At 41.8% G+C, this 18742-nt stretch overlaps 1 pseudogene; it reads left to right on the plus strand.

Moving 5' to 3' along the window:
- Positions 1-3908: 3908 nt before the first annotated feature.
- Positions 3909-5323, plus strand: LOC136489602 (uncharacterized; annotated as a pseudogene).
- The last annotated feature ends 13419 nt before the right edge of the window (positions 5324-18742 follow it).

Consider the following 18742-nt stretch of genomic DNA (forward strand, 5'->3'; position numbering starts at 1 on the left):
TCCTATTGCAACACAACAGCCATATTTACTAGTATAAATCAAACTAAGCAAATCAAACACTCCTAAGATATACACATACCTTTTGCTTGGCAGGATGGGGAAATGATTACAACCACCACGAAGAAGCATGTTGTCAAGGACACGAAGGTCTTTGTCCAATTGCTGTTGATTGCCATCAGGAAGCTATGAGAGAGAATGCCTGCTATCACTCACCTAGTGCTCCTTTTTCCGAGAAGAGAAAACGAATGTTCTTGGAACAAAGGCCCCTTATGTGTCTCAATGTGATGGTGTTTATATAGAGGTAAGGCCTAAGTAACCTCACGTTAGTGCATTGTTATATATCCTCAAGATATATCAAGATCTTATCATTTAACACTCCAATTAATAATGTTTAGATATCCAATTCATATGCTTTTATATCCGTGCTCCATCTCCATCATTAGTTTCCTTTTTTTTCCATTCATATCAGTATTACGTGCTCCTATTTTATTTTAATTTTGTAGCTAATCGATATAACAAATCCATATCTTCAGGCATTTCACGTCGCCTACCACCACCACAAACGCATACCAGAGAGTACAAAAGTTTGCGAGTTGCGTGCAGAGTACTACTGTTTTTACACGTTGCACTTTCTTATAGGGGCACCACCATCTTTTCTCCCCTTGATGAAGAGGTCTCGATCACCTAGATAGAGAGGCTTTGTGGTAAAGAAGTTTCTTGCCGTGCTGGTGGTGGGCATCAGAATGCCTCCGAAGGCTCCAGTCAGTGAAACCATATGGCCCGGACTGATTCATTCAATTGCTACTAAAGTCAACCAAAATGCTTTTTACTTTTAGAGATGGTAGTGAAGAAGCTGGGCAGGGGGTGAACTACCCGCACTGTTAAAAAAAAAGTTTGGTTTAATACTCTACCCGTGGAAATGCACTCTGATTTAACTATGCATAACGAGGTTTCTAGTTAACTATATCCTTTCTGATTTAAATATACATAACACATGATCATGACCCTAGTATATATAGTAGTTGTGGAAGACTAAATGTCTATTTGTCACAGCTTCACCAACAGCTTCATGAGTTATTGTGAACTGTTTTTTGTCAAACATCTTTTTTTTTTCAAAACAACTTTGAAGCTCTTTTTTTATGCTCTCACAAAGAAATGTAGAGAAGAGAAGTTGAAAAAGGTAGCTTTTCATAGCTCTCTTTCTCCTTTTCCTCTCTTAGCCGTGCATGAAGCTATTGGTGAAGCTGTTTTGCCAAATATTTTTTTTCAAAGCAGCTCAACTTCATCGAGAAAGCTGCTCGCTTCAATGGTGAAGCTGAGTTCTGCCAAATAGGGCCTTAGTAGATTAGAGCTAGTGTAGGCAATGTGTGCCACTAGGATTGAAATAGCGGATGGTGAAGAAGTCATATGTATAATTTTTCCACCACCACTGAGTGCTTGAGCATCATCTATCAACGACCTTCTAAAATCTAAACCATTTTTTCGTAATGGAAACAAATACTCCATTCGTCCCAAAATAAATAAATAACTTTCTAAGCTGCCAAAAGACGCATATACACGCTCATCTATTTTTCTTTCTTGGAAAATATCTCCTAGATTTAGCAGTTACCGTCTGCTTGCACCCTTGATTCGGTTCTTCATTAGGAGACAATGTCCCATGTTTTTATAGAATGTTATTTTTTAGGCAAATTTTGAACCCTCAGAAAGTTTGGTTATTTTGGGACGGAGTGAATAGCTATTAAGAAGCAAACCAAAGGTGAGATATTTATGAGAGAAAATAAAAGTTCAATCAGTTGTGCAAGGAAATTAATGAGTTAAAGGAATCCAAATAGAAACCATGCATTGGGAAACTCTAGTGGCGCACAAGCGTTAAATAAAGATTGTGCGCTGGTGGCGTACTGAGAGCATAGGAGAACCATGCCCTGTTCGCTTGGCTGATAAGTCATGGCTGAAAGTACTATTGACTGATTTGTTGTGAGAGAAAAATACCGTTCGTTAGCTGAAAAAGTACGGCTTATAAGCCAAGCGAACAGGGCGCCAATCTGATGATATATTATATATATATTGTTATGAGGTACATAGGCTATAAGATCCAAACCAATGTTAAGCTAGTCAAATTGAAGTGGATTAAATACGTGCTACTCTTTTCAAGGTCAACACACGCGATGCATTCAGGTTTTTAAGCGTGCTATACACGCATGGCGAAAACGTACGTGCTGCCTATATAAATACCACCGCCCGGAACGGGGTCAGTGCAGCCTTGCTATTTCCAAGCAATATATCTCTAAGGCCCTGTTTGGCATCTTGGTAATATTTTTCAGCTGTAAACAAGTTCCAGATGTATTTTCTAGTGCACAACAACACCACTCACCACGCCAGATCACTTTTCTCCCGTCGGCTGAGAGCTCTCCCGCCGGCTGCGCATCCTCCGTCAGCAGCGTAGAAACTTCCCCCGCGTTACAGCTAGACCGTCCGGAGAGTTCTCACCCGTCGGTGCCTGCCATCACGGAGAGTTTTTTCGGGCCTTCCACGCGCAGAAACATGGGTCTCGCGTGCTCCTCCAGAGCTTTTGGCGCACAGAAACAGGCCTCGCGCGTGCTCTGGCCCACCCAAAAGAGACACGCGCCCGCGGGAGTCCACCACAATTATTTCGCCGCCGCGCGCCCGTGACCCCTATCCCTCCAACCAGCCTCAGCCCCATTCTAATCTAAAGAAAAATGTTTCGACCCTATCCATCCACACACCACGCCTCCAGCTCCGGTCGTCGCCCAGGCGCGTAGCGGCCGCTTGCATCCACCAGCGGTGGCTCGCCGCGGCGCCGCCCCCCAGCCACGGGTGCCGCTGGCCGCGAAGACCCCCCGCCAGCCACCACAGCCTCCCGCTGCGACGCCGCCGCCCGCCACGACGTCGCTGACCACCAGAGCGCCGCCGGCTGCGGTGCCTGCACCCAGCCACTAGCAGCCCCACCCGCCGCCCTGAGGTGCTGCACGCCGACCTGAAGGGCAGCAGCCCCCTCCGACGTCGTACATGCTCGTCTTTTCCTGATTTATTTCCCTTCTTCAGATCCCCAATCAATTTTGCATCTTGTATCTTTCTTTTTGCCCTTGTTAATTGATGCGCATCTGACTTGATTTTGCCCGCAGTGGCATTTGAAGTGCAGTGGGGCTTCTTTGTTGTTATAGCACCGGATGAGCCGGAGGAACTCTAGCTTCTGGACCACCAACTCTACCGCCCGTCTGGAAGAACAATTGGGCGCTCACTGACGGACAGCAAGGTCAGACCATGGCCACCATGTAGCATATATGTTCTTGATCTGTGCTAGATTTGCTGTGGTGAATTGACTGCTCTCTGGTTGCTAGCTGTTGCAATCCCTGCACCAATATTACACAATCGAAGCTTGGTTGTAACCTGAGGATTTCGCTTCCAATCCTTTCAAAGCTTGCATTTAGATGTGCTTTTGATTGATTTCCTGTGACTATTTTTGCTGCTATGTATATACAGATTAATTCACTTGTCATATAATTTTGTCAATGAATTTTGCTCCTCTATTTGGCACAAATTTAGACATAACACAAATTTCTAGTGACTTATTTTGCTATAGCTGCTCTATTTTGCATTGTGATTCACCGGTTATGGTGTGCTAGCTGTATAGGAAATTTATTTGTTATTATGTCTTTTAGTGTTCTATTACTAGCTGTATATGAATTTTTATTTTGTTTGACTAAAGTAATTTGTGTTATGTCTGAATTGGTAACAGGTTCCTCACTGTGATCTGGTTGCCTGTTACTGCTTTACTTGGTTCTGTCTGTGGTCGAAGTCTTGGACGACTAGTGTGACTCTGCAAGCTGCTGGTTAGCTCCTATCTTCTTACTCAAGTTGGCAGATAAGATATGACAGATCGTGGGTGGATGTATAGTGGTTGGAAGCGTGGTAGGCTATCAAATGAATGGGTTGACAAAACAAAAGAGTTTTTGGATCATGCCTTCTCAATCCCTGAATTAGTTGAGTCTGATACAATTAGGTGCCCTTGTTCCATATGCCGAAATTTTTTCGGGCATAAAAGGCCTAGGATAGAGTTACATTTGTGCCACAATGGGTTCAAGGAAAATTACCAAACTTGGACAGCACATGGTGAGAGGCGGAGAAATCAGAACCTTGAGATTGGTTCTGAGGTGTACATGAGGGATTTGGTGAGACAGATCAGATGGATGCTATGTTAGTTGACTTAGCTAGTGAGCATCCACCATTAGATGATGAAACACCAACTGGTTTTGCCAAAGCCTTCTATAGAATGGTTGTTAGTGTAGATGAGCAAGTACATGAGCAAACCTTGCATTCTAGTCTCTCTGCTGTTGCTCGTCTATTGGCCATTAAATCACAGTACAATCTTTCAGTAGCATGTTATGATGATTTTGTGGAACTCATGCATGAACTCCTTCCTCCTAATTCTAGGATTCCTAACAACTTCTACCGGTCTAGAAAACTGCTAGAGGGCCTTGGTATGCCATACCATAAAATTGATGTCTGTGATAAAAACTGCATGTTGTACTACAAAGATAACAAGGATAAGGATAAGTGTGACATATGCGGTACCTCCCGCTATAAGGATGGATCAAACAAGGTTCCTCGTAAAGTGTTGCGCTACCTGCCCATTACAAATAGGTTACAAAGATTATATGCACATGAGGGCACAACAAAACTCATGCGTTCACACAAAGAAACTCTAGCAAGCCCTACTAAAATGTTGCATCCATGTCATGGAGAAGCATGGAAGCAATTTGATGCTGATTTCCCAGACTTCGCAGAAGATGCTAGGAATGTAAGACTTGGTATTGCAACTGATGGGTTCACACCATATAAACTGAATGCAGCCTCTTACTCTTGTTGGCCAGTATTTTGGGTTCCCTATAATCTTCCACCTGGTGTTTGTATGAAGCCTGAGTATATATTCCTTGCTATGGTCATCCCTGGACCAGAACACCCTAGAAAAAACCTAAGTATCTTGCTCCAACCTTTGGTAGATGAATTGATAGAGCTATGGGATGGGGTACAGACATGGGATGCTTCAGTGAAGCGAGGGTTTAAAATGAAAGCATCATACTTATGGTCTATACATGATTTTCCTGCATATGGCATGTTTGCTGGATGGAGCACCCATGGGGTATTTGCATGTCCACAATGCATGTGTGATTCTAATGCATATCGATTACGTAAAGGCTGTAAGGCTACCTGGTTTGACTGCCATAGGCGGTTTCTTCCTGTAGACCATCCCTTTCGGATCCAAGAAAATGCCTTTCACAAGAGCTTGATATTTGAACTGTAACAGTATTTGTAATGTTTTATGTTGATGGACATGTAATAGTAACATTTGTAAGGTTTAATGTTGACGGACCTACGTGATGTCCTGATCTGGGGTAGGGTTTAGGTTTAGGGAGTGTTTTAGGGATAGGGTTTAGGGTTTAGGTTTTAGGGTTTAGGTTTAGGAGGGTTTAAGGTTTAGGGTTTAGGGTTTAGGTTTAGGGTTTGGGGTGGTTTAGGGTTTAGGTTTTAGGGTTTAGAGTTTAGGGTTTAGTAGCGAATATGAAGCAAAACCCGATTCCACCAGTAAAATAAAATAAAATAAAATAAAATATAAAGGGTTAGGGTTTAGGGTTTAGGGTTTAGGTTTAGGGTTTGGGATTTTAGGGTTTAGGGTTTAGGGTTTAGGGTTTAGGTTTTGGTAGAGAATATAAAGCGACACCCGATTCCACCAATAAAATGAAATAAAATAAAATAAATTATAAAACAGCGAAATGTGGAAAAAAAATCAGTGTCGGTTAGCACAAAACCAGCAGTGATGGTTGACCCATCATTGTCGGCTTGAAACCCAAGCCAGCAATGTTAATTGAGCCAACAATATCGGTTTGAGCCACCAGCCGGCAGTGATGCATGGCTCGGCCAACATAGCCGGCTTGAGCCATGAACCGATAGTGATGTCCATATTTGGGGTAGTGAGTGCTGTCCAGAGGGCCTGGTTCGGTGGGTGATGTGGCGACTCGTGCCAACATTCAGCTCGTGATTTGATTTCATGAAGCAAGCGCAAGTGCCACACGCAATGCAACCACCGCATACATCTTTGCAAAAGTGTGTGTTCCATTTTGAGTAATTAATTAACGATGATCCAATGCAAGCCGAGACTCAACAAGTTGCGCTTGGCAAAGCATGCGAGCATTCCGCGTTAGGATCACTAATTCAACAGTTAAGATTTTTGCAACAAGTTGCGCCGTGCCCTTCCCCTGTCACCGGCCACGCCACGCACCCTCGCTCCCTACGCCGCTCTCACCTCTGTGTTAGTCACCTGCGTCGCTCCATCCCTCGCCGTTCGTCCGTCGCCATCGCCATTGGGCGCGCCGCTGACCCCGCCATGGCCGCTGGGGCACACGTGGCCGTGGCGTGTTAGTCTCCGCGTGAGTCGCAGTCGCGTGCGTGATTAGCGGTGGCACGCGTCTTCGGGCTTTCGTTGGGCGCCGGCGCGACTGGCTGAGGAGGTTGAATTGACACACGTGATCTTGGCCCTTGGACTTGAGTGAGTAAATAGAGTAGGCTTAGAATAAATCTGGACAGTCCATTTTAAAGATGTTGTTTATCTGAGTGGGTGGATGGTGGGCTTCTCAGCGGATGACGTTTTTTGGTATGGATGTAGCAAAGAAAAAGATGGTGAATTAATAGGGTAGAAACAATAGTGAAAGAAGATCGAGTAATCTTCCCCTTTCTCCTATCTTTTAGTGTAACACTCTATGTAGGCACATTGTGCAAGGGCTATACTGTCCTCCACCTCCAGTTTAGCTGTATTTGTGGTCAATATATTAGGTGGAGACTCATCGTCCCCACCTGGAGTTCCTTCTAAAAGAATGCGGGACTCATATAGATCCTTCTAAAAAAAAGAGCGCTCTTGCCATGAATTTCTTTCCTTGATCAACTTTGCACAAAAGGATGACATTTTCTTATTTGATTAGACAATTGGCGGAGTGGATAGGATATGCCCCGGCACCTTGATTGGTGACACAAGCTGGACATGCACACCCATGGACAGAGGCGAACCAGCGTCTTGCATCAGGGGGCGTGGCCCTTTTGTTCTCTCGTGTGCACTAATTGTAGTGTGCCTCTCCACATTATTCTACAAACTAATAAAATGCTTAGGTTAACTAGCTCTTCATTTATTTGGGTCCTTGCCTATCTGTTTTTATGCACAGCACAGTACTGGTCCTAGCGATTTTGATTTGTAGGCTGCTCCATCCGTGGTGTACTTGGCCGGCCAGAGACAGGCCACGCAAATTAAGAAGAGGCCATTTACCTCCACTGTCCATTGGCCACCGTACCAATTAGTTAGAAAGTGCTAAAAAGTGAAGAGAGCGCGCGCGGCCTGTGTGGCTGCATGTGTACACATTTCCTTCACGCCACGGCTACCTCGGGCCTCCGCCGCGCTCCTGCCTGTTTTTAGCTGAAAATAGCAGATATAGCTCCACAAGCCACATGCCCAGCGGCGGCAACAACTCCCAATAAGATTCCCACGCCACCACCTCCACGGACCACGGACTACGGTGAATTGAACCTGGGGTGTAAAGTCTTGTTCAAAACAAGATATGATCTGATCTGATCTGAGGTGTAAAGAGCTTCCAGAACTATATTTGGTGTGTTTGGTCAGGAGATTATCTCACCTTTTTTTCTCTGTGTATATACCATGTACATAATTAATAGTGACACGTTTCGTCTAGTACTCCAATAATTCCAAGTTTTTGCTTTAATTTTATTATAAACCTTGTACTGATAATTTTAGAAGAATTTTCTTATTTTGCCAGCAGTGAAGATCGATCATATATATCTTACAATATTAATTAGTGCATGATCAAATGCCGATCAGTCAGTGAGTGTACTGACCCTTCCCGTTCAGATGAGATCGTGGTGTTGCATTTACTTACATTGACTCGTGCTTTTTGATTGAGTCATCGTCTGGAGCCCGGCCGGTAGGCAAAGTGGTGGTGGACAGAGCACGCAAGCACATGCGTGCGGCCGCCGAGCACCCTACCTCGTGAGCTACTACTACCGATCAGTTAGGCCTTGTTTAGTTAGGTGAAGTTTGGGATTTTGGCTACTTTAGCACTTTCGTTTTTATTTGACAATTAGTATTTAATAATGGACTAATTAGGCTTAAAACGTTCGTCTCGCGATTTCCAACCAAACTGTGCAATTAGTTTTTTTCGTCTATATTTAATGCTCCATGCAAGTATCGTAAGATTCGATGTGATGGCTACTGTACCACTTTTTGGGACTATCATCAGCCGGGATCGGAACACACCAAATTATTTTTTGTGATGACATATACTTATGCTTGCTTTTATTTTTTAATTATTTGGATAAAAATCCTAGATGGGTACCAGATTGCTAGAGTTTGGAGAAGTTAGACTTGTGATCAACCAACCAGTTGTCCCTGTGGAACTAGAGTCTTCACCCGAAGATCGGAGTTGTCTTTCCGCTGTTTGCTATCTAAGGTTATATCTTTATACTAAGTACGTTATATATTGAGCATTGTCTTTTGATATTACCCTTATTGGTAGCTATATGTGAGATTTGACTTTCTGGGCTCACATATGGTGCGTATTTGGTTTTGTTCTTAAAACTAGGTGCTCCAAAAGTGGTATCATAGCAATGCTGACGGTAGGACGCAAGGCTAGTAGAAACTGGTCGTTCTGTGGTTTAAAAGTTGCTACAGAAACCCTTACTCTATGAACCTTGATATTTTCTTCACTACTATATCTCTACCCTTGCTATTCATCCCTACCTTGGTGCTTATTTAAAAGTCTTTGTTCTTATGTCCACTCCTTGATTTGATATGCTCTTAGGACCTTCTCTTACCATTTTCTTGCGTCATCGGAAGAGGAGCTTTAGGATCTTTTCCCTTAATATGGAGAAAATGATAGTATCACCAATTGAGTCAGTGTTTGAAGTGTGAACCTTTATTGTTCAGTTGGTTGTCATTATGTTATGCATGTTTTGGATCTTTGTACTGAGTGCAATGATCTTATGGGGTTTTCCCACAATTTCATTTAGTTTATAGGCCTAAGGTATAAGGATCAGTGTAATAAATAGTTGGGCTTTGGTTTCTCTTATTTCCTCTATCCTATATTTTCAGAGCAGCCTGCACTCTTTAGCTTTTATCTCTATCTTTGGACTAATAAAAATCATGACAAAATTTTGTACAACAGTAGACTTCAATATCTTTCTCTAACCACAAGAATCACCATGATAGCTATTTTGGTTTTGGAGTGATGAAAATCACAAGACGATGCACCTATGCTGTCTGAAACCTGGAGTAGTTTCTGTTGTGCACTGATTTCGACTACATGAACAGCAGAATTTGGAAACGTATTCTATAAGTAAGTTGTGGAGAATTTTATAAGCTTTCCAACGGTATGAGCTACAACTTTATTGGATTAATGAAATGAGAGTTACAGCTGTTTTAGTGCACTGCTGTTTTTCTGCTCGTGAGAAATTTCAGATTTCTTGTTCTTGCCATACATGAGAGTATCATTAGGATGTCAGAATGTCTTAATACTAGTTAGCTCATCTGGAAGGAGGTGCAAGATACCCTTTTTTGTGTCCCCTACTTTATCTTTTCTTAAGGGGGTAGCCAAAGTGAAGGTGATTTTGTAGATTCTAGCTGTCACTTGGAAGAATCGGTTAATCTGATAAGAAAGGTGGTACCCAGAGGATGTATATCACTTAGGGGCTTCATCATCCAGAGTAAGTATCCTTTGCTCGGTTGATAAGTTATTGGATCATCTACGAGGAATGGATGCATTCATCAATATGGCTCTGCAATTCGTGCTATCCTCAGTTGGGAGTCTAATCTTCAACATACCTAGGACAAGTAGGCATTGATGACATAGGAATGAGATCTCTGATAACTACAGTTGGTTTTATGGAGTCTTAGGAAATCCCAATGATATACTAAGCATGACAAGAAGGTTTGGATTGAAGAAAGTTAATGATATGATAGGAACCACTCAAAGATGTGAGAGGAACTCAGAGTTTTTAATAATGAGGTCTGGTTAGAGGTTCAAGGGAAGTTTATACAAGACCATCAAGATGTTGATAGTGATACTGGAGAAGGTTTTAAGTTTGTTTGGATCAAGAAACCTCACCTAAGTATTTGAAAGAGTGAAAAAAGGAGAGGTTGAAGTAAAACCTAAGTATTAGCTTTGCTAGATCCGGACAAGTGCTTTATATACACTAGGATGCACCCTACCAAGGTGTGGGATGTGTTCTTATGCAAGAAGAAAAAGTAGAGGCTTATGCAAGAGAACATGAGATGGAACATCTGACGTATGATCTAGAGTTATCTATTCTGGAGCATGGAGGTGCTATCTACTTGGCATAAAAGTGACATCTAGGAGGACCACAAGAATCTATTGGACATCTTCACTAAGATGGTCTTGAGCTTGTGATATCCTCGTTGGAATGAAATTGATTATGACTTGGAAAAATGCTATCACTTTGTGGAGCAAAGTCATGGCCGATGCCCTTAGCAACAGAGAATTTTGCTAAGAAGGTTCGGGTGACACCAAGGACTAAGAATTGTATTCCAAGTTCGAGCAACTTAATCAGAATCCTTAAATGTTTTAAAGATTGGTAGTAGAATCTCCTTCTGACCCAGAGATTCGTCAGGCTCCGTTGGAAGGAAATATTTTAAGAAAGAGAATTGATAGTATGTACTAAAAAGGAAAGGTGGCCTAGTGATTGGAGTTACTTGAGGGGTGTTGGAGTACCTGTCAGAATCTTGGAATCAGTTGAGCAAGTCATTTGGAGTAAGGTTAATGGGTATGCAAAGTAAGCTGGAATCTTTACCAAGAAGATGGAACTACTCAAGAAACTGAAGAAGATTCAAAGATAGAGTACGCCTATCTCTTTGACCTCCATCTTCGAAATCTCAAGGACGAGATTCATTTTTAAGGGGGGTAGAATTGTAACACCCAAAATTTTATATCATTTTTAAATAGGTGAATTTGATCTAATTATGAATTTTTGTGACCATTTAAACTTAGAAAAATAATATTTTTTGTTAAATTAAAATCAACTCTAGGGTTTACCTATAGGCTGGTGCATAGATGTCGCTGCATATTATTTTGTGATATTTGGTTTTGATCAAAGTTTCAAAGACAATTTAAATTTGAATTGGAATTGGTTTTGAAAATATGTTTTAGAAAAAGAAAAGGATTTCTTTCTTCCCCCCTCACCCTCTTCGGTTTTCAGCCCACCACGCAGGCCCTTCTCCCCACTTGGGCTAGAGCGCCACTTCGGGCTACCTTCTCCCCGCTTGGCCTAGCACGCCACTGTAGCCCAGCAGCAGTGCCGGCCCGCTCTTCTTTCCTCTCGAGCCGCTCCTCTCTTTTTCTTGCCATGGCCTAGCTAAGCCGAAGGACTGCGCAGCTACCGAGCTCTCCTCCCACGCCTGTCTCACTAACAGCCTAGGCCCGCATGTCAGGGTTATCTTCTTCTCTAGCTCGTCTCCACAATGGACTACATCCGAGCCAGACACCGTCGCCGAGTCCACCTCAGCTACGCTCGCGGGCGTGCGCTCCACGCCACCCCGCTCATAAATAGCTGCGCCGCACTCCTATCTAAGCCTAGAGCCAGCGCTGTCCTCGCTCTGAGTCGTAGCAAAGCCACAACCCTAAGCTCTGCCGCCACCGTCGGTTCTGCACAGCCACCGTGAGGTCGTCGTCGGTCCCCTGCCTTGGTATTCCATCTAGGTGAGTTTGCCATCATCCCCTCTCTCGCCCCGTGCCCTCACTTTGCTCTGTGGTGGTCCGTAGGGCCTAAATCGGTTCGCCGGCAAGCTTTCTCGCCGCCGTTCATGGCCGCCGCCACCGTTGGCTTCCTTCCCCGGCGACAACACTCTCTCCCCCCCCCCCTTTGATTTAATCCAGGCCATCCAAATCAGATCTGACGGCCCATATTACCCCATAGCCCTTCGGCTAGAATTTATGCAAAAGAGACCTCCGGTTTCTAGAATATTCCGCCCGCACTCCCTGGCCTAATTTCAAAATCTGATTTTATTTATTTTAAATCAAAATTGAGTTATGTTTATTTATAGAATTGCCACTATCTTCATTAGGCCATATCTTCTCTGTTTTAACTCTGATTTGACCCGTTCAAGTTGCGTTAGATTCGTAACGACATAATCTACGCATTATTGAGTTCTGTTTATTTATAAAATTGCCACTATCTTCATTAGGCCATATCTTCTTTGTTTTAACTTCAATTTGACCCGTTCAAGTTGCGTTAGATTCGTAACGACATAATCTACGCATTATTGAGTTCTGTTTATTTATAAAATTGCCACTATCTTCATTAGGCCATATCTTCTCTGTTTTAACTCTGATTTGACCCGTTCAAGTTACGTTAGATTCGTAACGACATAATCTACGCATTAGTATCAATGTTTTCCATGTCAAGAGCTCTAGAATTTTATGGTTTAACACCTAACTTGAATAATGATTATGCAATTGGATTTTTCTAATTAAAAGTAACTTAGGCCTTTCACCTTGGTCAATTATATGATTAGTTTTACCTTGTTTTTCTAAATCAAGTAATAATTTGACTTAACTCAATTAAGGTATTTCTCTGAAGTATCTTATATATGTTTTATATAACTAAAATAAATAAAACCTATAGTTTCTTTTCGAAGCAAATCTATTGGTAGATGTATCTTTTTCACCATAGCACCGATTAGAGTGATTTTCGCGTCTGTGTGATCGTAGCAACGCATAGATTTGATTTCAAAATTCTTTTTGACTGATTGGTGTATTATTCTAATATAGTTATGTTTGAATGCTATGCATGTTTGCATGGATGCTTGTGTCGTGCTTTATGATCATGTCCAGTCGGTGAGCTTTGTGTTGGTGATATAAAAGAAGTTGATGATCCAGAAGAAGTTCTTTGGAGGCTATGAATCAATAGAAGAAGGATCTATGTTCAAGACAAGTATAGCATGGGATCATCCTTGTTGTCCTATTCACTATTAACCATTTAATTCATGTTGCATGTCTCTACCTTGATTACCACTAAGGATTTCCTAGTACTTTGTACCTTGTTCCTTGTTACCCATGGGGTATTGCATTGGGTAGTATGATGCTAGTGCTCAACTAAACCATGACCTTATAACTTGACTAATGGTATATGCAATAAACGTTAAAACATGACTTTTTAGCAACTTGGAAACAGGGGACTAGAGTGTTTATATACTTTCTAAATGCTCTAGATTCTTCTCCCTAAGGACTTATCTGTAAATGATCATCCAGGACTTATAGTACAGCTGTGAGGGTCATATGGCTCTGGCTTTAGCTCAGTACAAACACCTTTTTCTAGCTTGTTAGAGGTTACCTTTATGGCGCAAGAGGGGTGTGTTTCGGGTTGGATATAGTGCGGCCTCGGTCCATCAGTGTATAGGTTGCGTGTCATTGTGCCTGTCGGAAGGGGAGCCCTACATTCGTAGGGCACATAAATCTAGTGGGCCTAACTTGTTAGACGAACCTTTAAAAGACTTCATAGTGAACCTTGCCTACCTTCCTTGGTATTGGGTTAAGAGGCTCGCGACCTCAGGTGAAAGGGTAAATCATGACTCACAGTGAAAGTGTACAACCTTTGCAGAGTGTAAAACTGTTATAACAGCCATGCTCATGGTCACGAGCAGCCTTAGAACATTTACGGAATAGATGATGAACACTGATGATACTGATGATGAAGATGGTCACTAATGATTATTGTTTATGCTATTCATTATTCATGTTTACATGATCATGTGTTTATATGGGCTTGTGAATAAACTTGTTGCCACCCAATTGCTAAAATCATGACTCATTAAAAGCTAATTGTAGTTAACCAGTGTCAGCCTTTTGTGCCTCATGAACCCCGTGTTATATTTGTTGAGTATGACATGTACTTATGCTTGCTTTTATTTTTTAATTATTTAGATAAAAATCCCAGATGGGTACCGGATTGCTAGAGTTTGGAGAAGTTAGGCTTGTGATCAATCAGTCAGTTGTCCCTGTGGAACTAGAGTCTTCACCCAAAGATCGGAGTTGTCTTTCCGCTGATTGCTGTCTAAGGTTATATCATTTATATTAAATACATTACATATTGAGCATTGTCTTTTGATATTACCCTTATTTTTATCTATATGTGAGATTTGACTTCCTGGACTCACATATGGTTCGTATCTGGTTTTATTCTTAAAACTAGGTGCTACAGTCAGCATCTAAGTCAATACTCGAACAAAAGAGACGCAACAATACGCTATCGGGTAAAGACAAGTCTGGGCCAGAGTGTATTATAATAGGGAACCTGGCCCAGGCTGCACCTATTAACTCCTTCTCGTTCTGCTCAAAGTCGAAGATTGCCCTTGGTAGAGAGACGATACAGGACATAGGGAAGTATGCACTGTAAAACTTGTCCATAAGTTCATCCTAGTCCCCATTCGTACTTTCTACGGCTTGAATGTACCATTGCTTCGCCTTCCCCGTGAGAGAGTGTAACACCCTAAAATTTGCTTCTGTTGAAATAGAGCTAAAATGATTTAATTTTGTATTTTTGTGCTCATGAAAATATAAGGAAATAATATTTTTTTATTAAATTAAAATTTATCTTAAGGTAGAAACATGTTTGTTGCATTCATGCCGGTCGCACCTTGTATTTCTATGTGCAAAATATATTTTTTAAATACGTTTAGGACATGAATATCTATCTCTAGGAATTTTCCAGTTTTTTCTGGAATTTAATTCCAAACTCCTTGACCTTAATCTTTATGTTTCAAGTTCCCAATAATCTTTTCATGAACTCCAAATATTTTATTTGGCTTCTTCATCATTCTATCTGCCTTCGGGATTTTCTAGGGATCTTTCTAAGCTTCGGGGCATTTTTCATGATATAAACGGTAATTCTAGACTTTCTTGAATTATTTTTATTTCATGATATTAATAAATTTCGAAATTAGAAAATTTCAAGCTTGATTTTTCATCGGCTCTCAAAGGCTCATGCCTTTATTTATTTACTAATGGACTTTAATGTTTATTTAGGCCTGGATGGTGCAACAATAATTAGTACCATATTGCTATTTGATATGACGGTGAAGAGTTTTCCTCCCTATATATGTACCAACCCCTTAGGTGAAGCATACCCGAACTATCATAAGTAGAGCCTCTAGTTTGAGAATCCCTAAGGTAGTATAAATTAGAGTTTTTTTCCTTCTTTCTCTACAACGTCGTCTGCACGAGTGGTCAGTTGCTGCGGCCTTCGGTCTAGCTCTAGGAAAGCGCTGCTCCTCCTTGACCAGCACTGGTGAGCCTCTGCAAATACTCCTCGTTTCTTTGGTTTCACGTCCCGGTGTCGGTTTAGCCGTTGTTGCTGCCCGTGCGTCATCTAGTTTCACCATAACCGTGTGCAAGGCATGCTTCCACTCTGCTGCTGCTTTGGCGCGCACCTCCGTTTTCTGCTACCAGAGTATACGAGCCTAGCTAGCCTGTCCCTTGCCCTCTGTCCCAGTCTGTTTGAACGAGCTCAGCTGCCCTTGCTCCTGCTGCTGCCGAGAGACCTGCCATCCACCATGTCCATATCTGTATGCCTACGTACATCACACAAGGCATGGAGGCTTACATGCTTATAAGCAATTAACGTCACCCGTGCATGTATAACCCCTCCATCTAGCTCTTGAAACTCTAACGCAAATTCAGTTCTTTTGATATCAATTCATCCGTGATCATCTGTGCAGTTTCAAACCTTTGCTATCCAATTGTTTTTCTATGTTCCACTCGCGTCAATATATTCTACATATTAGTATCGATGTTCATCATGCCACAAGTGTTTACAATTTAAATCTCAATTGGATTAATGTTTATGCAACGAGTTTCAATAATAAAATCAACATAGGTTTTATACTTCGTTGTTTTATTCATAAATGTTAACATGATTAATTGCCAATATAAATGTGTTCCTAAATAATAAATTGCTTAGTTTAAACACGTTTCATATATTAAAATCGAATAGATGCTCACATAAATAAATCAATCCTTTGCAAATTTAAAGTTTAAACTACCTTAAATAATACATCGATATTTATGAATAAAATGTGACTAGTTTTACCCCGGCTTTTCAAACTAAAGTATAATTTGAATTTATGAAATATTCACATAGTTTTATTTAATTAAAACAAATCAAGCATGTAGTCTTTTCTACCTATATAATATAAATCTTTCAGTAGATGTATCTCTTTCGTCGTAGTCCCGTTTTCGGCGTTTTTTGCGTTCTTGTGACCGTAGCAACGATCCACTCTGTTAGCATGCTATTTTCAAGCCTTTTGCTTTGATTGGTGTATTGTTCTTAGTTATTCCTTTTTTGTCTGCTTGTATGTTTGTCCTTGCTTGGTGTTTGCTATGAGTAGGAGAACGGTACATAAGCGCTGGAGACCAAAAGATGAGGGCCAGAAGTTGCAGAACGGAAGATGACGTTTGAAGATTCTTTAAGCAAGTTGCTTTGGGTGTAAAGCAAATATAAGGCAAGTATAGCATGGGATCATCCTTGTTGACATATACACCTTTAATCATTTAATTCATATTGCATGTGTCTACCTTGATTACCACTAAGGATTTCCTACTACTTTGTTACTCTGTACCTTGTCACCCTTGGGTTAATGCATTGGGTAGTATGAAGCTAGTGCTCCACTTAAACCATGATCTTGTAACTTGACTAATGGTATATGCAATAAACGTTAAAATATGCTTTTTGCAACAAGGAACAAGGGGGCTAGAGCATAGTTTTTGCAATGCTCTAGATTCCTCTCCCTAAGAACTTATCTGTAAGTGGTCACCGGGACTTACATGAGTGCTACATGACTCTGGCTTTAGTCAAGTATGAGGACCTTTTCTAGCTTGTTAGTGGTTACCTGAAAGGGCACAAAAGGAGCTTGTCGAGTTGGGTATAGGATAGCCTCTATTCCTATGTGTATAGCCGTGAACGTATTGTGCCATTCGAAAGGGAGGTTCCTACATCTGCTTACCAATTGGAAACCTAGCGGCCCTAACTTGTTAGATGAACCTTTGAAAGGCTTCTTAGTGAACCTTGTTGACCTTCCTTGGAAGTGGGTCAAGAGACTATCTACCTCGGGCGAAAGGGCAAATCACGGCTCTTGGTGAAAGTGTACAACCTCTGTAGAGTGTAAAACTGTTATATCAGCCATGCTCAAGCTCACGAGCGGCCTTGGAACTCTTACGGAATCACTAGTAGAGAACAGACCTTTGATCCTCGACCAAAATGGGCTCTAGTCCCGGAATTTTTTGCGCCCGGGACTAGAGATACCTTTAGTCCCGGTTGGTGGCTCCAACCGGGACTAAAGGTCCCTGCCCAACGGCTACTGCGCCAGACAGAGGTGGCAGGGACCTTTAGTCCCGGTTGGAGCCACCAACCGGGACTAAAGGTATACTTTTACTCCCGGTTGGTGGCTCCAACCGGGAGTAAAGGTCTACTCCCGGGCCGTGGCTGCGCCCGGGGTTGGAAAGTTACCTTTAGTCCCGGTTGGATCCATCAACCGGGACTAAATGTTCTCCCTTTATAAATCGGCCGTCTCCTCCTTCCTCCCCGAGCCCGAGCTCAGCACATTTTGAAGCTCACTGCAGTAGTGTTCTTGCTTCCTCCCTCCCTCCATTGTTCCTCCATCCATTCTTCGATTCCTCCGTCGATTTCTTCGATTCCTCCGTCGATTCTTCAGTTGTAAAGGTTACCAGTCTCATACTCTCATTTTTTACCATTTTCTTATGCCATTTTGTTCACTATATATATTTATGGTTCTTTATTGTGGTTTTTTTTCATTTGTAAGCAATTTGAGCTCAAAATCACTTCAAGCTTGCATATTTACATGAAAGAAGGTTAAAGTATATATAAATATAAAGTTAGAAAATAGTTAGAAAATTATAGCAAATCCTTACTAGTTGAACTTGCGGACCGTGTTCAGGTCGGCGAGGATGTTCTCTGCCGAGCGGTAACGGACGTCAAGGAGGAGCTTTGATTCTACGAGGGAGAGCGACAACGGTCGTGGAATCGGAGCTCTTCCTTGACCAAGTAGAATCGGAGCTCTTCCTTGACCAAGTACGGTGCCGTCCGGTGGAGACATGCTCGCCGAGCTGATCACATAAGCAAGGTCAACTAGTACGGATGGTTATTTATTCACATGTCTCGATATCGTCGCTGTAGTCTATCAATCACCGTACCTAAACGTAGTAGTCTGTTATGTGTGTACATTCCCATTCTTCTGTTAATTTGCGGAAATATCATATGAATTACTTACCTGCCGCAGTAAAAGACGAGAACACAATGACCATTAAAAATATCATTGTTTAGAGATCTAGATAATTTTATAGTTTGTTAATTTTATTTGTTTATAAAAGGAGAAATTTATAGTGTATTAAAAAATGAGTATAGAGAGTAGATGGCAACTGCTTCCGGGTCCTCGGCCTCTCATGGGTTTCCAAAGCGACTTAGGCCGGGCCTTCCTCTCATTCCATGCGGCAAGTGTCGTGATGAGACGAAGATTGTGATGGAGTACCGAGTGAAGAAGGAGGGTCCCAACAAGGATCGTATCTTCTACAAGTGTCCGGATCGCAATGTGAGTTATTTTATCGTATTTAATGATTATGGTTAGTTTATACCTATTTTC

Source organism: Miscanthus floridulus, chromosome 10 (genome assembly GCF_019320115.1).
Source record: "Miscanthus floridulus cultivar M001 chromosome 10, ASM1932011v1, whole genome shotgun sequence".
Classification (NCBI taxonomy): domain Eukaryota; kingdom Viridiplantae; phylum Streptophyta; class Magnoliopsida; order Poales; family Poaceae; genus Miscanthus; species Miscanthus floridulus.